This window comes from Canis lupus, chromosome 4 (assembly GCF_011100685.1).
Source record: "Canis lupus familiaris isolate Mischka breed German Shepherd chromosome 4, alternate assembly UU_Cfam_GSD_1.0, whole genome shotgun sequence".
Taxonomy (NCBI): Eukaryota; Metazoa; Chordata; class Mammalia; order Carnivora; family Canidae; genus Canis; species Canis lupus.
The window spans coordinates 77031819-77049823 of NC_049225.1; the positions used below are offsets into that span (position 1 = coordinate 77031819).

At 37.4% G+C, this 18005-nt stretch overlaps 1 long non-coding RNA gene and 1 pseudogene across 1 annotated transcript; one reads left to right on the top strand and one right to left on the bottom strand.

Annotated features, from left to right (window-relative positions):
• LOC612647 overlaps positions 1–18005 on the top strand; it is a 197962-nt pseudogene that overhangs the window by 19001 nt on the left and 160956 nt on the right.
• Positions 125–17767, bottom strand: LOC102155945. Its single transcript, XR_005358634.1, has 3 exons — positions 17482–17767; positions 16992–17092; positions 125–640 (listed from the first exon to the last, which is right to left on the bottom strand). It is a non-coding gene; the product is annotated as an uncharacterized LOC102155945 (long non-coding RNA).

An 18005-nucleotide genomic window follows, 5' to 3' on the forward strand; every position in this document is an offset into this window, starting at 1 on the left:
TAAACATCTTGATGCAATTGAAGTCTACTTTAGTATTATGGAAGGGGCATAACAGATATTTTTGTTCTTTTTTTTTTTTTTCTTTACGATTTTATTTATTTAAGAGAGAGAGAGAGATGGGGAGAGTAAGCAAGCACAGCAGGGGCGGGGCAGCCAGAGAGGGAGAAGTAGGCTCCCCACTGAGAAGGAAGCCCAACATGGGGCTCCATCCCAGGACTGGGATCATGACCTGAGCCAGTGTCAGACACTTAACTGACTGAGCCACCCAGGTGCCCCAATATTTCTGTTCTATAACAAAAAAGATTTATTGCATGTGGAATTGTGTGTGATGATTTGACTCCCCCTGTAACCAAGGTCTTTAAAGGAAAAAACATTGAGAAGAAATGCAAATGACACGTGAGACAGAGACACTTGGTTGAATGGTCTGTGGAAACTGTCCAGTGTGGAATGATGCAGCTGCATTTCCCAGTTCCTTTGCCCTCAGAGGTGGGCCTCTGTGACTAGTTCTCAATAGTGAAGCATAAGAGAAGTGACTTTCAGACCCGTGTGATTGAGAAACAGATGGGTCATGGCCATAGTCTCTTTCAGTATCCACCGGGTGAATGAAGAGAACTCCTGGGATCTAGAAGAGGGCAGCATCCTAAGGGAGACAGAAGAAGTATGGGCACTGAGTGGCCATGTGGAAAACTCCCCAACCAAGACCACCCTCACTAATTGTCCTGCAAAAAATAAACTTTTGTTGTGTTAGGCCACAGAAAAGTTGAGGTTTATCTATTACAGCAGCTAGCATTTACCTTGACAAATATGATATGAAAAATATATTCTAGTTATGAGACACTCCGCACAAATCATTTGTAGGATGGTCAACAGTAGGAGGAATAGAAATGAATATACACTTACTGTATATCTCTTCAGTTCTAGCACTTGGAAAATATTCTAAAATAATCCCCAAATCTCTAATTTCATTGATCATCTTTTTAAGTGAGTGTATCTGAAAGGTTTTAATGAACTTGTTGAAAGACTAAGAGCTTTGAAGGTCTTTTATTTAGAGGATTATAGTACAGTGGGTCATCCAAGTGTGTGCTTATCATTTATGTAATACCTCAAGCCCACGTTTCAAATGCACAGCATGGAAAGGTTTACCTTTGGCCATATATTAGCATTAATTGTTTGGATATTGTACAGCACAATATAATGTTATTATTATTATGAGATACTTCAGGTTATTTACATGTCATAAGAACTAGGGATGCCAATGCACTGGACATCAATACGTAATAGAGAAAAGGACTTAACATGCTCTAATATTCTAAATTTCACCGTTTTCAAGCATGGAGATTTCTCTCTCTCCCTTCTCTTCTCTCATATAATTCTATGGAGACTTGATAAGACTTCAAATTCCAAAATGTTCCATCTGCAATATGACATGATAGTAAATATTAAGAAGCATAATTCTTATTTTACTTACCTGCATTCAAATGTGTGATAGTTTTGAATACTTCTGGAGGTTTCGGATAAATTTTACTTTAGATACTACATCAGGAAAATTTTGATGTTGATCACAGATGGGACTATCATATTTATAACTCAATTGTAATTCAATCATTACTTTGGGGACAGAAAGTCCTCCAGGGAGAGTCACACGTTTACATGATGTATCCCAATGCTCAGCTGGGTATTTGTAACGCTGTTTCTATCAAGAGATGTGTAAAATCACAAACGACTGGTCAACTCCCTATTGGATGCAACTGAGAGGCCTTATGAATTCCATTTTCCACTTATTAAAATTTAATGCTCTAATATTAATAGAGGCTGTGAACTGGGGTTTTGCTAAGATTTTCAGATGAGAATCTGAAATTGGGCCAGGCTTAAGCTGGTACCCAGGATTTTGAAGTTGGATCCTTCTCTTTTTATTTCTAGTATGCACTTTTTTCCCTCTTAAACTTCACTGTTCCTTTTTCACTGTATCCCTCTTACATCCTCTCTTGGTGACCAGTCTTTATGTCGTGTGTGGTTCTGTTTTCTGTTATCTCAGAGGGAGACAGTTTATATCTTTGTCCGTAGCTTCCTATTCTATTCCTCTCTCATCATCACTTCTTGCCTGGATTACTGCAATAGCCCTCTGACCGGGTCTCTCCTCAAATTCAATCTTCTTTCTTTCTAGTTTGTTCTCCAGATCGTATCTAGTATAATGCTCTAGAATTGCACATCTCTTCATGGCTTTCCCTACTTATAACCTTTCAATTTTTTTTGCCACTGTTCTCAGGATAAAGTCCAAAGTCCTTGCAATGTTACAGGGTTTGGATTTGAGGTCAGGCCTGCTAGTTATGACTATGTGACCTGACCTAGTTATATCTCAGTTTCATTACACAGTTAGTCCCCATTATTTGCAGTAGTTCTGTTCTGGCAAGTTGTTGTGAACACTGCATTAGTGAATACTGAACAATCACTCACAGGGAGAGTACAGGGTTAGGTTCCTGTGAGCCTCTGGTCATATATTTCCATCAATGGATCAATATATAACCTTGTTTTATGTTTATTTCTACTTAAAGACGGCTTGCTTAATACATATTATTGATTGATTAACATTGAACTCCTGGCCAGCAGCATTCTAACATGCCTAAATGAAGCTTACCTAACACATGTATTTTTCTCTGTATGGCACATCACAGCCTTCTAGCACTGGACACTAGACAGCAATTCAGCACTATTCCTGGAGGCCATTTAAAATAGTGAAATAACCAACATAGCACAATATGCAGAAAACAGGGCACTAAATAGACTTGAGAAGGATACTTGTTTATAGAGCTGAAACATCACCTTGTTTGACTTCAGCTAGGAACGGGCTCCTGTCAGGTGACTCAAAATTTTCACTACTCCACTACTCCACACATGAATGACCACAAAAGTACGTAAGCATTGATTTAGGGGTTACAAATAAATTTTAGTGAGTAGGGAAATGTACAAATAAGGAATATGTGAATAATAGGATTAGCTGTGCATTAAAAAGAATATTCTATAGCAAACACTTAGTTTCTTGCCCTCCATACTCAGTTGGCTGATTTCTAATTTTGAAGGAGTTGTGTTCGCTGTTTCTTCTGTGGCCATGTGCTCAGGGAGGAGGCCCTAGACCCCTACTAATTCATAACCATCTGAACCAGTCACTTTACCAGTGAAAGGTATGGGGGGTGGGCATGTGACCCAGTGTAGCTAATGAGCTCTGAGGGACGGGAAAGGAGCAGTGAGCTGCAAAGCTTCTCAGAGAGATTTTCCTGCTGACAAAAGGACACAGACACCTCTTCTCCTTTTCTGTTGGAAGTTTTTGTGCCTTCCTGGAACAGCAGATAACAGGGATGGCCTCTAAAACTGTGAAGACAAAGTTGATATACTAAGTATAACCCAAAGAAAATTTCAACAAAATCTAGGTTTTGGAGGACATTGCTGAAAAACAGAATTAGCCAATGAAGCTTTCTTGATACGTGAGCTAATTAACTTTATGCCAGTTTGAGTAGGTTTTGTGTATTAATTATTTGAAACCTAAAACATCCTGATAATGTGCTTTATCTTTCATAAGGCTGAGGTTAGGAATGAGTGGGATAAAAAATAAATAATATACATATATGTGTATATACACATGCCTTCTTTGTTATATTTCTATAGGTATGGAAGGAGAGTGTGAGTTAAAGACTAAACTATCCAATATTTTTTGTCAGTGTTTCAAATTAATAGTAAAATGAGCTGATTCAAAACCTTTTAAGGTATTTTATTTCAAGGTTTTTGCTTAGAATTACGATTCCCTTAGTTCTCTTTTCCCTCTTGGCCATTTGTAACTCAGCTGTTCACTTTTTTATTATATAAGGCATTGGTCAATACTTTATTTTTTATTTCTTTAAAGATTTTATTCTAAGTAATCTCTACACCTAATGTGGAGCTTGAACTCCTGAGATCAAGAGTCGCACACTCCATCGACTGAACCAGTCAGGCAACCCGGTTAACACTTTAAATTGCTGTATCATGATTATTATAAAATTGTCACAATATTACTAACAAATCCATCATGCTGTGAGTTAGAGAGGCCCCATATTGCAGGGGGCTTTCTGAATCTACCAAGTGAAGAGTAGCAAGTTTTCAGAAATTGAAATTTATGCATAAAAACATTGACAGACTTCATCCTCAGCCATTTTTTTATTCATTCAACTAAGTATTTATTAAATCTACAGTTATCAGAGCATGGGCTGGGTTGCAAAGTGCTGTAGCAGATATGCATTATGCGTCTAAGACATAAAATACTTGGCATGGCCTAGGCTGTAAAGTTTTGGAGACCACAGGGTGCTTTTCAACCATCGTTGTGTTGTCCATGCCACCAAATCTAGAAACTTTAATACAATAAGCCCTCAATAAATACTTGTCCAGTAATGGTCAGTTGTTAGGTAGAACGTGTGTGATTGCATCTGCTCTCTCTTTCTATCTTTCTCTCTCTCTCTCTCTTACACACACACACACACACACACACTCACTCTTATGTAGAACTACTATTTGCCAAAAGAATGTATGAGCCTTTCCTCTACCCAATTTTTAAATAATATTGATTTCTCTGCGTTCTAGTATTTCCTCAAGCTAACACACTTCTCCATTAATTACACACCCCAAACCATCTAAGAAGTGTCATTTGTCCAGCTTCATAGAGTGCTCAGTTACTTCATGACACTGTCATATCTAGTGGTTCATAGGCGATAGCATTTGGTGACTTTATGATTTCACTTTCCCAAGAGGCCTGATGAAGCCACACCATTCAGCGAGGATTTGCAGTGCTGTCATCTCTTGTGAGTGTACACTGGGACCTTGAGCTAATGTTCTTTAACTTCAAAATGATTTCTCTGAGATATTTCTAGAATTCTGACAAGTAGTCTAATATGCAGTTATTTTTTTTCTTACAGATCATGCATTCAAGCGTCTAAAATAAAACCATTTTCCCTCTTCGATGTAGTATTTAGTTTTCTTTTAAACATTTAAGCCTAATATTTTCACTTTGCCATTTTCAAAGTGCATTGCAATCAGTATTGACACAGGAATTGTCATGTTATTCTCTGTAAACCATGTACAATAAAACTAAGAAAATTCTATTCAGACCTCCCTCAATCATAATGATCTTAACGTAAAATGTGAATTTATTTAAACTGTTTTAGGGTGCTATGTAAATGTTTTTACTATTAACTACTATGTCAAATCCTCATGACTGCTGAAAACCTCACTATAATAATAAATAGCCATTTTTAATGGAAAAGTGCATCTTTTAAAATATACACAGCTTAGATTTTAAAATGAAAGAATAAGTGGCCTTTTAGAGATTTGTAGGGGTAGTTGATTTATGTTATTTTGAATAAGCATGCAGTGGTGATGGCTGACTTTGCTCCCACCTTTAGGATGCTCATGTTTCTCTGTGAGATGATGTGTTAGGGTACTCTAAGTTAAGTCGCAGTAAAAAAATCTAAAATCTCAGTGGACTAATACCACGGGAGTTTATTTCTCCCCTAGGCTATATGTTTATTTTGGATTGACAGAGGGAGGCACTGCTCAATGTGGTCACTCAGGAGTCAAACTAATGAAGGCTCCATCTGACCATCAGCTTCCCAGGGAAAAGAGAATGCAGCCTTAAAACTCCTCCAGAGAAGTGACACTTGTCCTTTGTACTTACCTCTCATTGTCCAAAGGAAGTCATATGACACAATAAACAGCCAGGTGGGCACGAAGGACAGCTCTCCCACAGAGTGGACAGAGAATTGTGAATAGCCCTAATTCATCTGTGAATAGCCTTAACTCATCATCATTGTTGATAACATTCACTGGAAATGCAATTGGAAAGAGGAGTTTGGGGCCATTTCCTGAATCTGTGTTTGCAAAGCAGACAAATGACTTTTATGTTTTTGTGGGTTGATATTTTTAATTGGGGGCATTGATGGGAAGACACTAAGAGAAATACGCTTTAGGTGATGCAAGCTACTTTGCCCCATCTGTGTATTTCTTTGGGAAGTATAAATAATGCCTAACTGTGTGAGGGCAGTACATGAAGTACTGCATGAAAAACAGTGAGGTATCTGCGCACATCAAGTTAATCGTTTCCTTTACTTATATGCGTGAAGTTTAAAATAATCAAATGGTGATTTTTTTTGACATCAGCATCTACTGCTTTTATTATCTGTGATGGAATGATACAGTAAGATCCTTAACCTTGTTATAAGAAATGAGATAAAAAAAAAAAAAGAAATGAGATAGAGCCCCCCTCTCTTAGGTGCTCTCTTGACTTCTTTTGAAGACACATATACTCTTTCACTTCTGAACTGAGTACCATAAAAAAATCCTAATGGCAAGTCAACAATCATATGTTAAGTGTGTTTAATGATCACTTGATGTACTTGTATTTTTCTATTGGTGTCAGTTTTCTGACAGACTTCAAAAATTTAGAAAAGGAAAAAGAAAAAAAAAAAAAACAGAAACTAAAACAATGTCATGGCTACAAGTAAGAGTGGTTTTGGGGAAGGAATTAGAATGACCCTGTGTGGTAGGTAGGTTTTATTGTCCTGAGTACACATCAAAAGGCTATTTTCAAAACTGGTTTAGAGAAATATCAGGCAAAATAAAATAATTTTAATTTAGTATGAATTAAAAAAAAAAAAGAAACCCAAAACATGGGCATATGCTTTCTTGAACAGAGAAGCTTAGCATTAAATTGACCAATATGCCAATTGGAAAATAATGCCCTTAATGGAAGTATAATGACTAATGAGGTCAAGAAATGGATGTACTCTAATTATTTTCTTAATAAAGAACAGACCTTTATTCTCTAATTTCTTTTAATTTCAACAATAAAGATTTTTATACAGTAGACAAAGGGCACTAGGCTAGGCTTCTGTTTTATAAAATGTCATTTAAAAGTCTTAAAAAGTTTTTAATAAGACTGTCTCCTACGTGCTGCATTTGTTTTTCAGCAACTTTGAAGCTTCAGAGGTGTTCTCTTTTGTTAGTGAGTTAGCTCCCCTGTTGGTTTATCACCACTTTATTAAGGCTTGTTCCTGACAGGAGCAGACTTCCTCCTAGTTGCACAAAGCAGGACCTGCACATGTTTGGTCCAAGGAGATAATCACTGGGACCTACAAGCTTCTACAGAGATGTATCTCTGCTCACAGCAAGAGAGGAAATAGGAAATGACTAGGGGCCAGTCTTGCTAAGCTGGAAAAATGAATTAGACACACTCCCAAATGGAATCTAAAAGCATTATAGTCAGAAAAAGGAGAAAGGGTATGTAAAAGATTGCTTACCATTCCCACCTGGGAACTGAAAAAAACATTTATGGCTGTATAGTACCTCCTGACAGTGCCAGGTTTCTTTTCAGTGATGTTAACCAGAAAGGGGTGTCACCACTGAATAGATGTTTTCATTATTTTGGTGGATTCTGTCTTTAAAATTTTAAAAATAGTTTAAATTATGAGATAAGGCCAGTATACTGGAAATCAAAATTAGTGAGCTTCACTGAAACCAGCATTTCCCCCTTAAAAATTTGTGAAATAAAACTGTACCTATAGCTCTGACCTCAGAGGCACTAGCCTTCTTAATATGTAGAGTAGTTTCATCTCACATGAGGTCTAGGAAAACAGAAATTACTACAATTGAGTTGCAAGCTTTATGTTCTTAAATCCTGTCATTATTTTGTCAAGTCATTGGAAGGGAAGCTGGAAAAGCAAATTTTATCTCCCAGAAAAAAGTAAATCTCCAACAATAGCTTCTGCGGGTCTTCATGTTACTCTAGTATGTTCGGTCATTTCATGTTTCTGTTTTCGTGGTAATGAATTAAGAGTTTGAAAGTCTGAAACTTAGTGCCAGGCACACATCCTCTCATTGGATGAACGCTTAGTTTGTGTTTATTTTTAATCATATTCGGTAAGGATATTTAGGAAATTACTTCCTTAGCCTGTTTGGGTATTTATTTTTATTGATTCTGAATACCAGAAATTCAAAAAGCAGGATGAAATGCTTATTCTCAGGAAGGTGTAGAGTCTATAATCAAATAAAGTGTAGACTAAACAACAACACAACCAAGGAAAACAGAATATGAGATGACAGAGACACCCTCCCCGCCCCAACTCCAGCATCTCAGGATAAAGCAGTCATTAGTGTTTACATCAGTTGATTAGGGTATGTAAGTAGGAGAGTTTTATGGGCCATTTACTTCCTCTATCTTCATCTCTTCTCCTCCTTCTCTTGCCTTTTCTCCTCCTTCTCCATAATGATAATTGCTAGTAATTCATGCAGAAAAGAAAGTTGATAAACAAAACCTAAATGAATATTAATCACCTTAATAGAAAATAATATTTTTGGACACACTAGAGATACAGGCATCAAGGGAACATTCTCCTGGGGAGCACTCTCAATGACCTTGCTTTGGGAGGGGGGATGTAATTGGCACTGGTGTCATAGCTTTGTATTAGGCTTATGTTTTATTCTCTGTACTTTTATTTTATTTTATTTTATTTTATTTTTTTTTGTACTTATATTTTAGAAGGCAGGCTGACCACTGTACATTTGGTGTCTGAACATGAGTTCTAATAAGGTTTAGAGTTTAAAAAATCAGTTTCTCAGCAAAATTACCATTTTCATTATTGAACATTATTATTATTATTTTTTTACATCCTGTTTCTACCTCAGTCAGGCTTCCAAAGGAATGAATAAATCAGTGCTGTGTTGTAACACATACATTCTTTAGCTCCTATAATAGGTTTTTTTTTTTGTCCTTAAAAGGTTTAAAAGTTTTTTGTTTCCACATCTTGGGTTGAAAAGTATTATCTAATCTTTATGCACGTCTTTGTTGACTCTCCTTAATTGAGTCAGTTTTAACACCTGAGATATGAGACATTTGTGTGGTCATGACTCTCAGGCAGTCGAATGTGTTCTTTCCCTTAGGTGATAACTCAGTGAGTGATGCGGGTTTCGACTCCAAATACAATGGTTGACAGCACAACATGTTTCAGCACCATTGCTCTTAAAAACCATTTTGGTCAAGGGTAGAACTTTTTAAAGATTAAAACAGATAATGTGGTATCAAAAGGCATTTTGCTGGTCAGCTAAAGTTCTTTGAGGATAGAATTATGCACCATAAACCTTATCCTCCTTTCCTGATGATTTTAAGATATGATTTTTACAGATGGATTAAATGTAGATTCCCTTTGTATTTGTAATACATATTCCAAATTACCACAGTAGATTTACTGTGCAATTTTTCTTGAACTCCAGGGATCTGAAGGCTGGCGTGGTCAAAGAGTGCTCTGATTATTAACATGCTTAATGTTGTAAGCCAGATGAAATAAGGAGGCTAGCAGAAAAGCCCAGCTTTCTTTGGAGACAGTGCACTATATCTTGCTTTAATTTGCTCCTTGGAGTCTTTGCATGCTATTGGTGATATACGTAAGACAAGGTTACAAAAAGGTCTTTGTACTCTTTCTCCAAGGCAGGATTTCTGCTTTATACTGAATTCCATAAATTTGGACTTCGTTAAATGCTTAAGTAGTCTGAAATTCACGAAGATATTACAGTCTGTTTATACTAAAGGTTTATAATCTGCCATTTAAAACTCTTAGGGCCAGAAATGCTTAAGAATTCAAGTTCCCACCTGCCCCTCAATTTTGGAAAGGTAATATTGTTCATATGCATACTATGTAATACTTATAGCAAGATCTGGGGCAAAACCTCACGATCCAACAGATTAATATTTTCCCAGCAAAGTTTAACATCCACAGTAAGATAAAGAGACTATGAATAACCTATCTTCAGTTCAGGTCAGATCTTTTTCACCAAAATTTATGGATGACTCCATTTTTTCAGAGCGTTTTAGATTTTGGGATTTCAGATAAGAGATTCTAGGTCTGTATAATTTTGTTTTCTGCTACAACTTGGCAGACTTTGTGAAGCTTTTAACTATCAATAAAAGGAGGCATTGTAAAATTGTTTTATTTATTTTTTATTCTTTAGATTTTATTTATTTATTCATGAGAAGCAGAGAGGGAGAGAGAGGCAGAGACACAGGCAGAGGGAGAAGCAGGCTCCATGCAGGGAGCCTGATGTGGGACTCGATTCTGGGACCCTGGGATCACGCCCTGAGTCAAAGGCCCGACACTCAATCGCTGAGCCACCCAGGCATCCTGTAAATTGTTTTAAAACCTCAAATGCTTATAATAATAACATATCTGGAAGCCTTTGGTATTCTAGTGTTGTTGATATAAAGACAGTGCAGTATTGCTGATAACTAATTTAAACCAGATCAATATTTGCTTCAGTTATAAAGATGAGATCAAATTATATTTTTAGATTTTACAAAATTTTCATTAGAAACATTGAATACTGCTATACACATAATCACATCCCTCCCCCAGCTCTCTTGATTCCATCCCCACTTCCCTACTTCAGGAATTTCCCTTCTGTAGTTACTCTCTTTCCTTCTTGGATTGTTTTGGGTCATTTTGTTCTTGATCATTCATATCAACTTATGGGCTTGCTTTAGATTATTCTGCGTTAAAAAAAATTTGCGATGAGATTTAAAGTTGCAATTTCAGTTGAGGACCATAATGAAATAGATGCTGCATTCCGAAGCAGGTGCTAAATCATACGCAGAATCTAGAGGAGTTTTAGGGAAGTGGTTATGTGACCCTTGAATACTACACTCAAAATGTGAGTAAAAAAAGTCAGATATAAAAGCAGGGATTTGGAGAAGATTTCTTTGAAGAGCAGCCCATGTGAGATGAATCTTTCTCCTCCTTCTACTGTCCCTCATCTAAGATGTGTGAAAAGATATTCAGAGAGTTGGCTTGGAGAATATGATGATTTCTTAATGAACCTAGAGTGTGACCCCAAACTGAAAAAAAAAAAAAAAAAAAAACAACTTAACAGGCAGAGATGGAATGGTTTAGAAAACCAAAGTGAAAAAACTTTGATGCTGCCTAAATTCTTTTTTTTTTTTTTTTTAAAGATTTAATTATTTGAAAGAGAGAGATTGCAGGGTCAGGGGGAGGAGCAGGAGCAGAGGGAGAGAGAAACTCAGGCAGATTCCCGGCTGAGCAGGAAGCCCAACGTGGGGCTCAATCTCAGGACTCTGAGATCACGACCCTGGGAACATGACCTGAGCCCAAATCAAGAGCCAGACGCTTAACCGACTGAGCCACTCAGGCACCCCAATGCTGCCCAAACTCCAAGTATAATCCCAGGGTCTATTTGGGCAAAGAATTCAGGAGAGTCTCTTGTGGGTTTGTTGGGGTCATAAGTGAGAAGAGGCTGCTCTGGAATCGCTGCAGATTTGACCTAATAGAATCATCTTTAGAGGATTGAAAAGGTTTCACCAGATAAGAAGCTGGAGATGGTGTGAGGTGAGATGAAGGAACTGCTAGAAATGGAGTATGTGTTCCTCTGATCTAGGGAAATACAGGTGAGAGGCCACAAGTATTGTGAGGTCACCCAGGAACCCATGAAAAAGTTCCACAGAGGAGACAACTTTAAACTTCCATTGAGCCAAAGAGCACAAAGCCAGCTGATAATAGCACTGGCATGTGGGCTCTTTCCTATGCTCCTCATCCGCCTTCCTTTCTGTCTCCTTCTTCCACCCTCCAACCCCAGAAAGGATGAGAAAGAACAGCCAGCCATGAGAGGGGGAGGTAAGTAAGAGAGAATAAACTCACTTAATTCCCTAATATTTCTTATATCACCCAAGGAATTTACAGGTTGTTATTTCTATGGACATGACTGGATTTAAGCTTAGATCTCTATCTACAAAATTTCCACAAAACTGTAATTTATAAATGTCTTTCCTTTGAATGAAATTGGAGGCTTTGACTCTTATATGGTATAGGACATTTTAACTATCAAGCTGACATCAAGTTTAGTGATTAAAGGTAGGAGTTGGGAATTACTAAGAATAATTAGAAAAGTCATGGGATTGCCTGAATTTTCATCCAGGGAAAGGAGAAGCAAGTAATCCCTGAGTAGATTTTAGGTAAAATCTATAAATAGGTAAAAAAATAATTTTGATCCTGTTTACCTCCTCTGAGTCTTTTTTGGATGAATTCAATGGTTTCAGATTTTATCACTTCTCTGTTTCCTTCCAGTCGGTGCCCATTTTTTTTTTTTATTTTCTATAGAACAAAACTCTGCTTCCTTATTGAAGAAACATTTACCTAGACGCGCTGCCTTTCCTTCCACACCTCTCATTCATAATGCGGTTCCTTCAAAAAACTGTGGTCATTTCTGTCACTCCAGGGAAATATCACCAATGACTTACCTCTTGCTAAATCCAACATACACTTTTCCCTTTATTCTTTCTTACTGAACCTCTTAGCAGTGTTAGACCTAGCCGATTACCCTATCTTTTTGGAAATAGACTTGGTTTCTGTGACAGACATTAACCTTATTTCCTTTTTCTCCTTGCGACATCTTTTTTTCAGGCTCCTTATTGACTCCTCCACTCTCCACTTCTATGTTGATGTAGCCCATGGCTCGGCTACGGGTTCTATCTCTTCTCTGCACATCAGATGACTGCTTTAGGGCCATTGCTTTGTATCATTCATAGGCTGATGACATACAAGTTTATATTATCAAACCTGACCTTTCCCTTGAACTATGGACTGTATATTGTTATTATCTGGATGTCTAATGGATGCTCCAAATTTGTCCATCAGGCAGTTTTCCCTCAAATCTCTTCTCTCTGTCTTGCCCATCTTAGTAAACGGCACCACCATTTACTCATTGTCTTGGACTAGAAACTTAGGAGTTGTTACTGTCCCCTTTTCTTTTCCCACATCTAAGCCGCCACCATCATGCCTTACCAGTTTTATTTTCAGTATTCATTGTGAATAGAGAATCTGCCTCTACTGCAACAGTCCAGGTGAGGGATTATATTTTTAGATTATTCTGACAGATGTATGAAAAATAGATGGTTGAGGACAAGAATGAAATATTCCCAGCGTACTCTTATAGGGGTCTGAACCTTACCTCAAACACTGATGCAAAGTACACTCCCCTTAGGTGACTGTGACCTAGATAGACTTGCCTCCTCTTGTTCTTGACACATGCCAAACTCTTTCCTAACTCGAGGCCTTTGTATTTGTTGGTCCTCCTGTCTAGACATTTTTTTGTTTATATATTAGTTTACTTGCTTATTTCTTTTTTCTTGCTCTTTTCAACTAGGGTGTAATATATGCTGTCTTTCCTGTTCAGCTCTATATTCCTAAAGCTATGGAAAACCAGTATGCAGTAATTGCATGTCAATATTTTTGAGTGAATGAAAGAATGTAAGTATTTAAGGCTTACAATATAACTAGGAAAAAAAAATCATGCTGTGATAGAAAGAGGCTGGGAGACCTGTGTCTACTCCTGAGTCCTGACTCAGCTACTCTGACGAACAGAATGAAAAAAACTTCTCCATGTATTTTTTCTTTACTCCTAAACATGCAGCTTCTTGTGTCCATTAACACAAATGACAGCCCACGGAAATAAAAATGTAGGACATGCATTTCCACATTGAGTTCAATACAGCAAAAAACACTTATAATTTTAAGCAAATGGTCTCTCCTCAGTAACAGTGCCCTTTTGATAAAATTTTACTCCACAGGAAATCCATTACAATAAATATCTGTTCCAGTATCTGTCCATTTAGCAATAATTCTCTTTATGCTTGATGCCTCTTCCCTGATGAACTGTCCTAGGGACCCTCCTCTGCTTCCCTCTGAGATTTCCAGAGTTTCAACTCTGCTTCTGAGTACTTGCTGTTGTCATGGTAGCTTGCTAATTTTGCTTATATTTTTTTCCCCCATATTTTCCCACAACCTTTGAAAAGACCAAGCTAAAGATGTGCCAAAGGCTATTTCTGACTTAATGTTGTAGGCATGAAAATATTTCTTTTCTTAGCCTGTTGAAAAATGTTAAATGGTTGTCTCAGCGTCATTGATTGAGACTATTTGTTTATTCCCAGGGCTGAAAGTTAAGGCCATTCTATTTTGATAGAACTATTTATTTAAAACAAGTTTGAAATCAAAGCCATCTCATACAGTATGCAGGGAATGCTGTTTAACCCAAGTAATCCCAAAGTAAATAATTTATTGGATTACTCGGTGGGTTGAGAAATGAAGGTAGGATTTGGGTGTATTTGGTTTGCCTTTTTCGTTTTAATTACTCACTAAATAACTGCATGTGTTGTGTGAGTTTAGAAAAAAACAAAGTCTTCTTGGAAGAAGACGTTATCCCAGTGGTGACTTTGAGTGGTCCTGAGAAAGAACAGATCCCCTGGAGCAAGGGCAGCCCTGCTATCCATGGCAACATCTTGGCCACACTTGGATCTAATACCTAGCTTTGCCATCAACATCTGTGTGGCTGCAAGAAAACCATTTAACCTCTCGGTGCTCCAGTTTATAAAGCAAGAAAAAAAATCTTTCAGGTCTCTACTGGCTCTGAGATTGAGCCATTCTCTCTGAGACCAACCAAAATTTACAGGATTGAGGCAACTACATGGCATTTTAGCCAGGGCTGAGAGACCATAATGTGGACTTTTGTGCAACTCATGACATGGATGGCTGACTCCCTTCCTTTTTTATATCAAGCATTTGCTTCATTTTAAGCTGAAAAAAAAAAAGTTGTTTGTGTGTGTGTGTGTGTGTGTGTGTGTGCGTGTTTTCTTTTAAGGGGAACATGCTACAGATCTTGTACCAAAGTTGTTTTACTCTTGTGGATAAAAAAATACAATACAAATTCTTGTTCCTTATTCTTGCTTTTTCAATGAGTTTTTGGATCACTAATATTTTGTTGTCAATTAAAAGTACATCTCTCCAGGCCCAGATGTTCATGGACCCATGCTGGTTACACACCCTGCTTCTTTGGTGGTCAGGCTCCTGTTATTATGCCCTGAGAAACAAGGCTTGCTTATTTATTTATTTATTTATTTATTTATTTATTTATTTATTTATTTATTTATTTATTTATTTATGAATCCTGATCATTTGCTCTTTCTAATAAAAAGAAAGAAATAGCCTAACTAACAGAAAAGACTTAAGTAGACTATAAGAAGGAGCTTATTGACCCTGGGTAATAAAAAGCTGGCATGAAATGCTAGGAGTTGTAGATGGACCATCAGGAACCACCTGTTTGGGAGGATTTAAATATTTAATCAACTCAATGTAAAGACTTCAATTAGAGTGTCCAGGAGCACAGTTACTGGTCTACCAACTCCCAGCCTCCTTCAGTCTGGAAACCCTTGGAAATGTATGTGAAGCAGGTAGTTTAGGCCAAATTAAAGGCAATAGATTTATAGAGCTCGTTACACAAAAAGCACACGGTTAAAATATTGTCAGATGAGTTTAAATGAATTTATGGGTGAAGATGCATTACACATTAATAAAGGGAACCATGGACCTTTGAAAGAGATACCTGATCTAAGAAACGCTCCTGATTATGGCCTCAAATATTTTGAAATTGACAACATGCACAAAATGTACCTTGTTGCCACTCTCAGAGAGAGCACATCAGACTAACTGGCTCATTAATTTGACCTATTATGGCATTTCTTATGATCTTACATTCCCTGTGACCTCCTTGAAGGCTCGTTTGGCCTTGAAGCACCACAAGGTGAAAAAAAAAATCTCAAAATTAATCGAGAAGTTACCCAGAGTGCTTTTACATAAGCTTAGCAAATTGTCAGCTTATCCTTGAAAGAATGGCTTCTCCCAGAATCTTTTTCCCTATGACAGTGGCAAAGGGGAAGAGAAGGGTTTGTGAAATTGCTGCCAGAGGCTGGGCTTCCTCCCTAATTCTTGTCTATCCTTGAGCCAGACACAGGAAACTGTTGAGTTCAAATATTTAGATAAACTCAGATGAAGGAACACAAATCTACTCATTCCTTAGGGTTTCAAGGTAAGGCTTGATTAACTGGACACAATGGGACAAATCAGGTGTTTTTCATTACTAGTCAGAAAATGAAAACTGACTCAGCCTAAAGTAAGGAAATCCACCTGAGGCAATGAAGGCAGTGCAAAATGTATGTTATTTCAAAATTTTATAATCTTAAAGGTGTGGTCTCTTGAATGTGTGTGATCTAATGAGAAAGTAATTAGTTACCTAGGAGTGTTTACTTTGACTTACGTCTCAGGTACAGAACATTTTACAGCCAAAATAAATAAATTGAAACAGTAGTAACGTTCACTGTGAGTAGACCTGTTTTGATGAAAAGCACCAGTATACAAACTGTTTTCTTAGAAGGTGGACACTTCCTCTTGAGGTGGTGGATTCTTTCACCTAGTCTTTATGTCTGAAAAATTAATACTTGTTCTGCAACTATAAACCCGCCTGTACATGACAGCAGCTCTGCCAACATTGTTTGAGTCATTAGAGGAGTCGGCCAGTTGTTCTCCTGTCCTTTCTGCGTGGCTGAATTTTCTTAATGACCAATTCATTGTGTGTCTTCAAGCATGACACCTGAAAAGCTGTGATCTCTTTAATGAAGGATCCATTAGTCTTTCAAGAATGTGAACATGTGAAGTTGAAAAACCTATTCAATAAGGTATCTCCTTGAAAGAACTCTAATCATGCTGTGAAGTACATTTACACAAAATATAACTTCTTCATGCATGTTTAACTGAGCAGAATGGTTTTTGGAGTCACATTAGCTGACCCTGCGAACATGGGCTCAGTTTCTCTAAATACTTTCCATTTTCATAAAATTGCTAAAATGCCACTTCTCTCTTCCATCTGCATCTATATATAGCAGAGCGTTCTATCTTAGAACATAGGCCATTGTACAGTCCTCTTTCTGCGTTCTTTGAACCTTGGCAGCACACTATCTCCAAGATTCCACGATCACAGACAGTCCCCCTGCTGTTGTGGGCAATGTACTGCTTTATACAAATCTTTCTGGTGCCATTGGAAGTGACTCCCAGGAGACAAAGCCCAAGAATGACCCTGAGTATTACCTTTTTGTATATCCACTTCCGCATTTCATCTTTGCAGTTCTAAACCTATTCAAAGGTCTTTCTGTTTGAGCTTCTAAAATTTAGCATATCCTCTGCTGAATCTAGACAGAAAAAGATGTAATTATAATACACGAACCATTCTTGCTCTGCACATTAACACAGTAATAGAAAATAGAAGTTTTTCAATACAAAAAATAGGTTTTTGCTCTTATTTCACATATTTAAAAATAATGCAATATATCAGGAATTAATTTTAAGGTAGTCAAGTGTGATTCATCACCATTAAGTCACTTTTACCAAGGAAAATAACTCGATATACTTTCTATATCATAGGAGAAGAAATAAAGTATATTTCATTTTAACACAGAAATACAATTTTGTCCTGCAGTATAATTGGATTAGTGATATAGGAAGGTATCTCCTAATAGGGTTTTATTATATTTTTCCCTAAAGTTGCATAGTAAGTATCAGCTTCCACAAAGGCACTTACCTGCAAAATCATCTGAATAGTTCCTTCTCTGAGTATAGCCCGTAGTTTCCCTTGAATATGTTCACTTGGGAGATTCCTCGTCTACTATTAACTTTTACGGAATATTTGGATATTGATTATTTGAAAAGAATTGGAGTTAATAAAGAATTCGGTAAGCAAAGACATGGTCTATTAACCAATTTCTCCTAGTCAGGAGAGGTTGAAGCTAATGGTTTTGATTACATGTCAGGTGAAAGTACTACAAATGCTCCTAGAGCGAGGGTCTTGCATGAGCTGATCACCTTGGATGCAGACATGTCTGGGCACGTATGCAACCCTGCAGAGTCCTGCCCACTCACTGCATGAGGTACAGAGGAAGTTTCCTGGGAGAGAATGCCTTCTGAGGTCAGAAGAAGGGAAGCAGTCAAGCTTAACTCAATAACAAAGACTTAATCTTCAGAAGGAAGCAGGGAGTTTGAATTCAGCATGGAGTCTTGTTTGCAGCTGATGTGTTTTCCAGTCTAGACCCCCGTGGACTCCTTCCT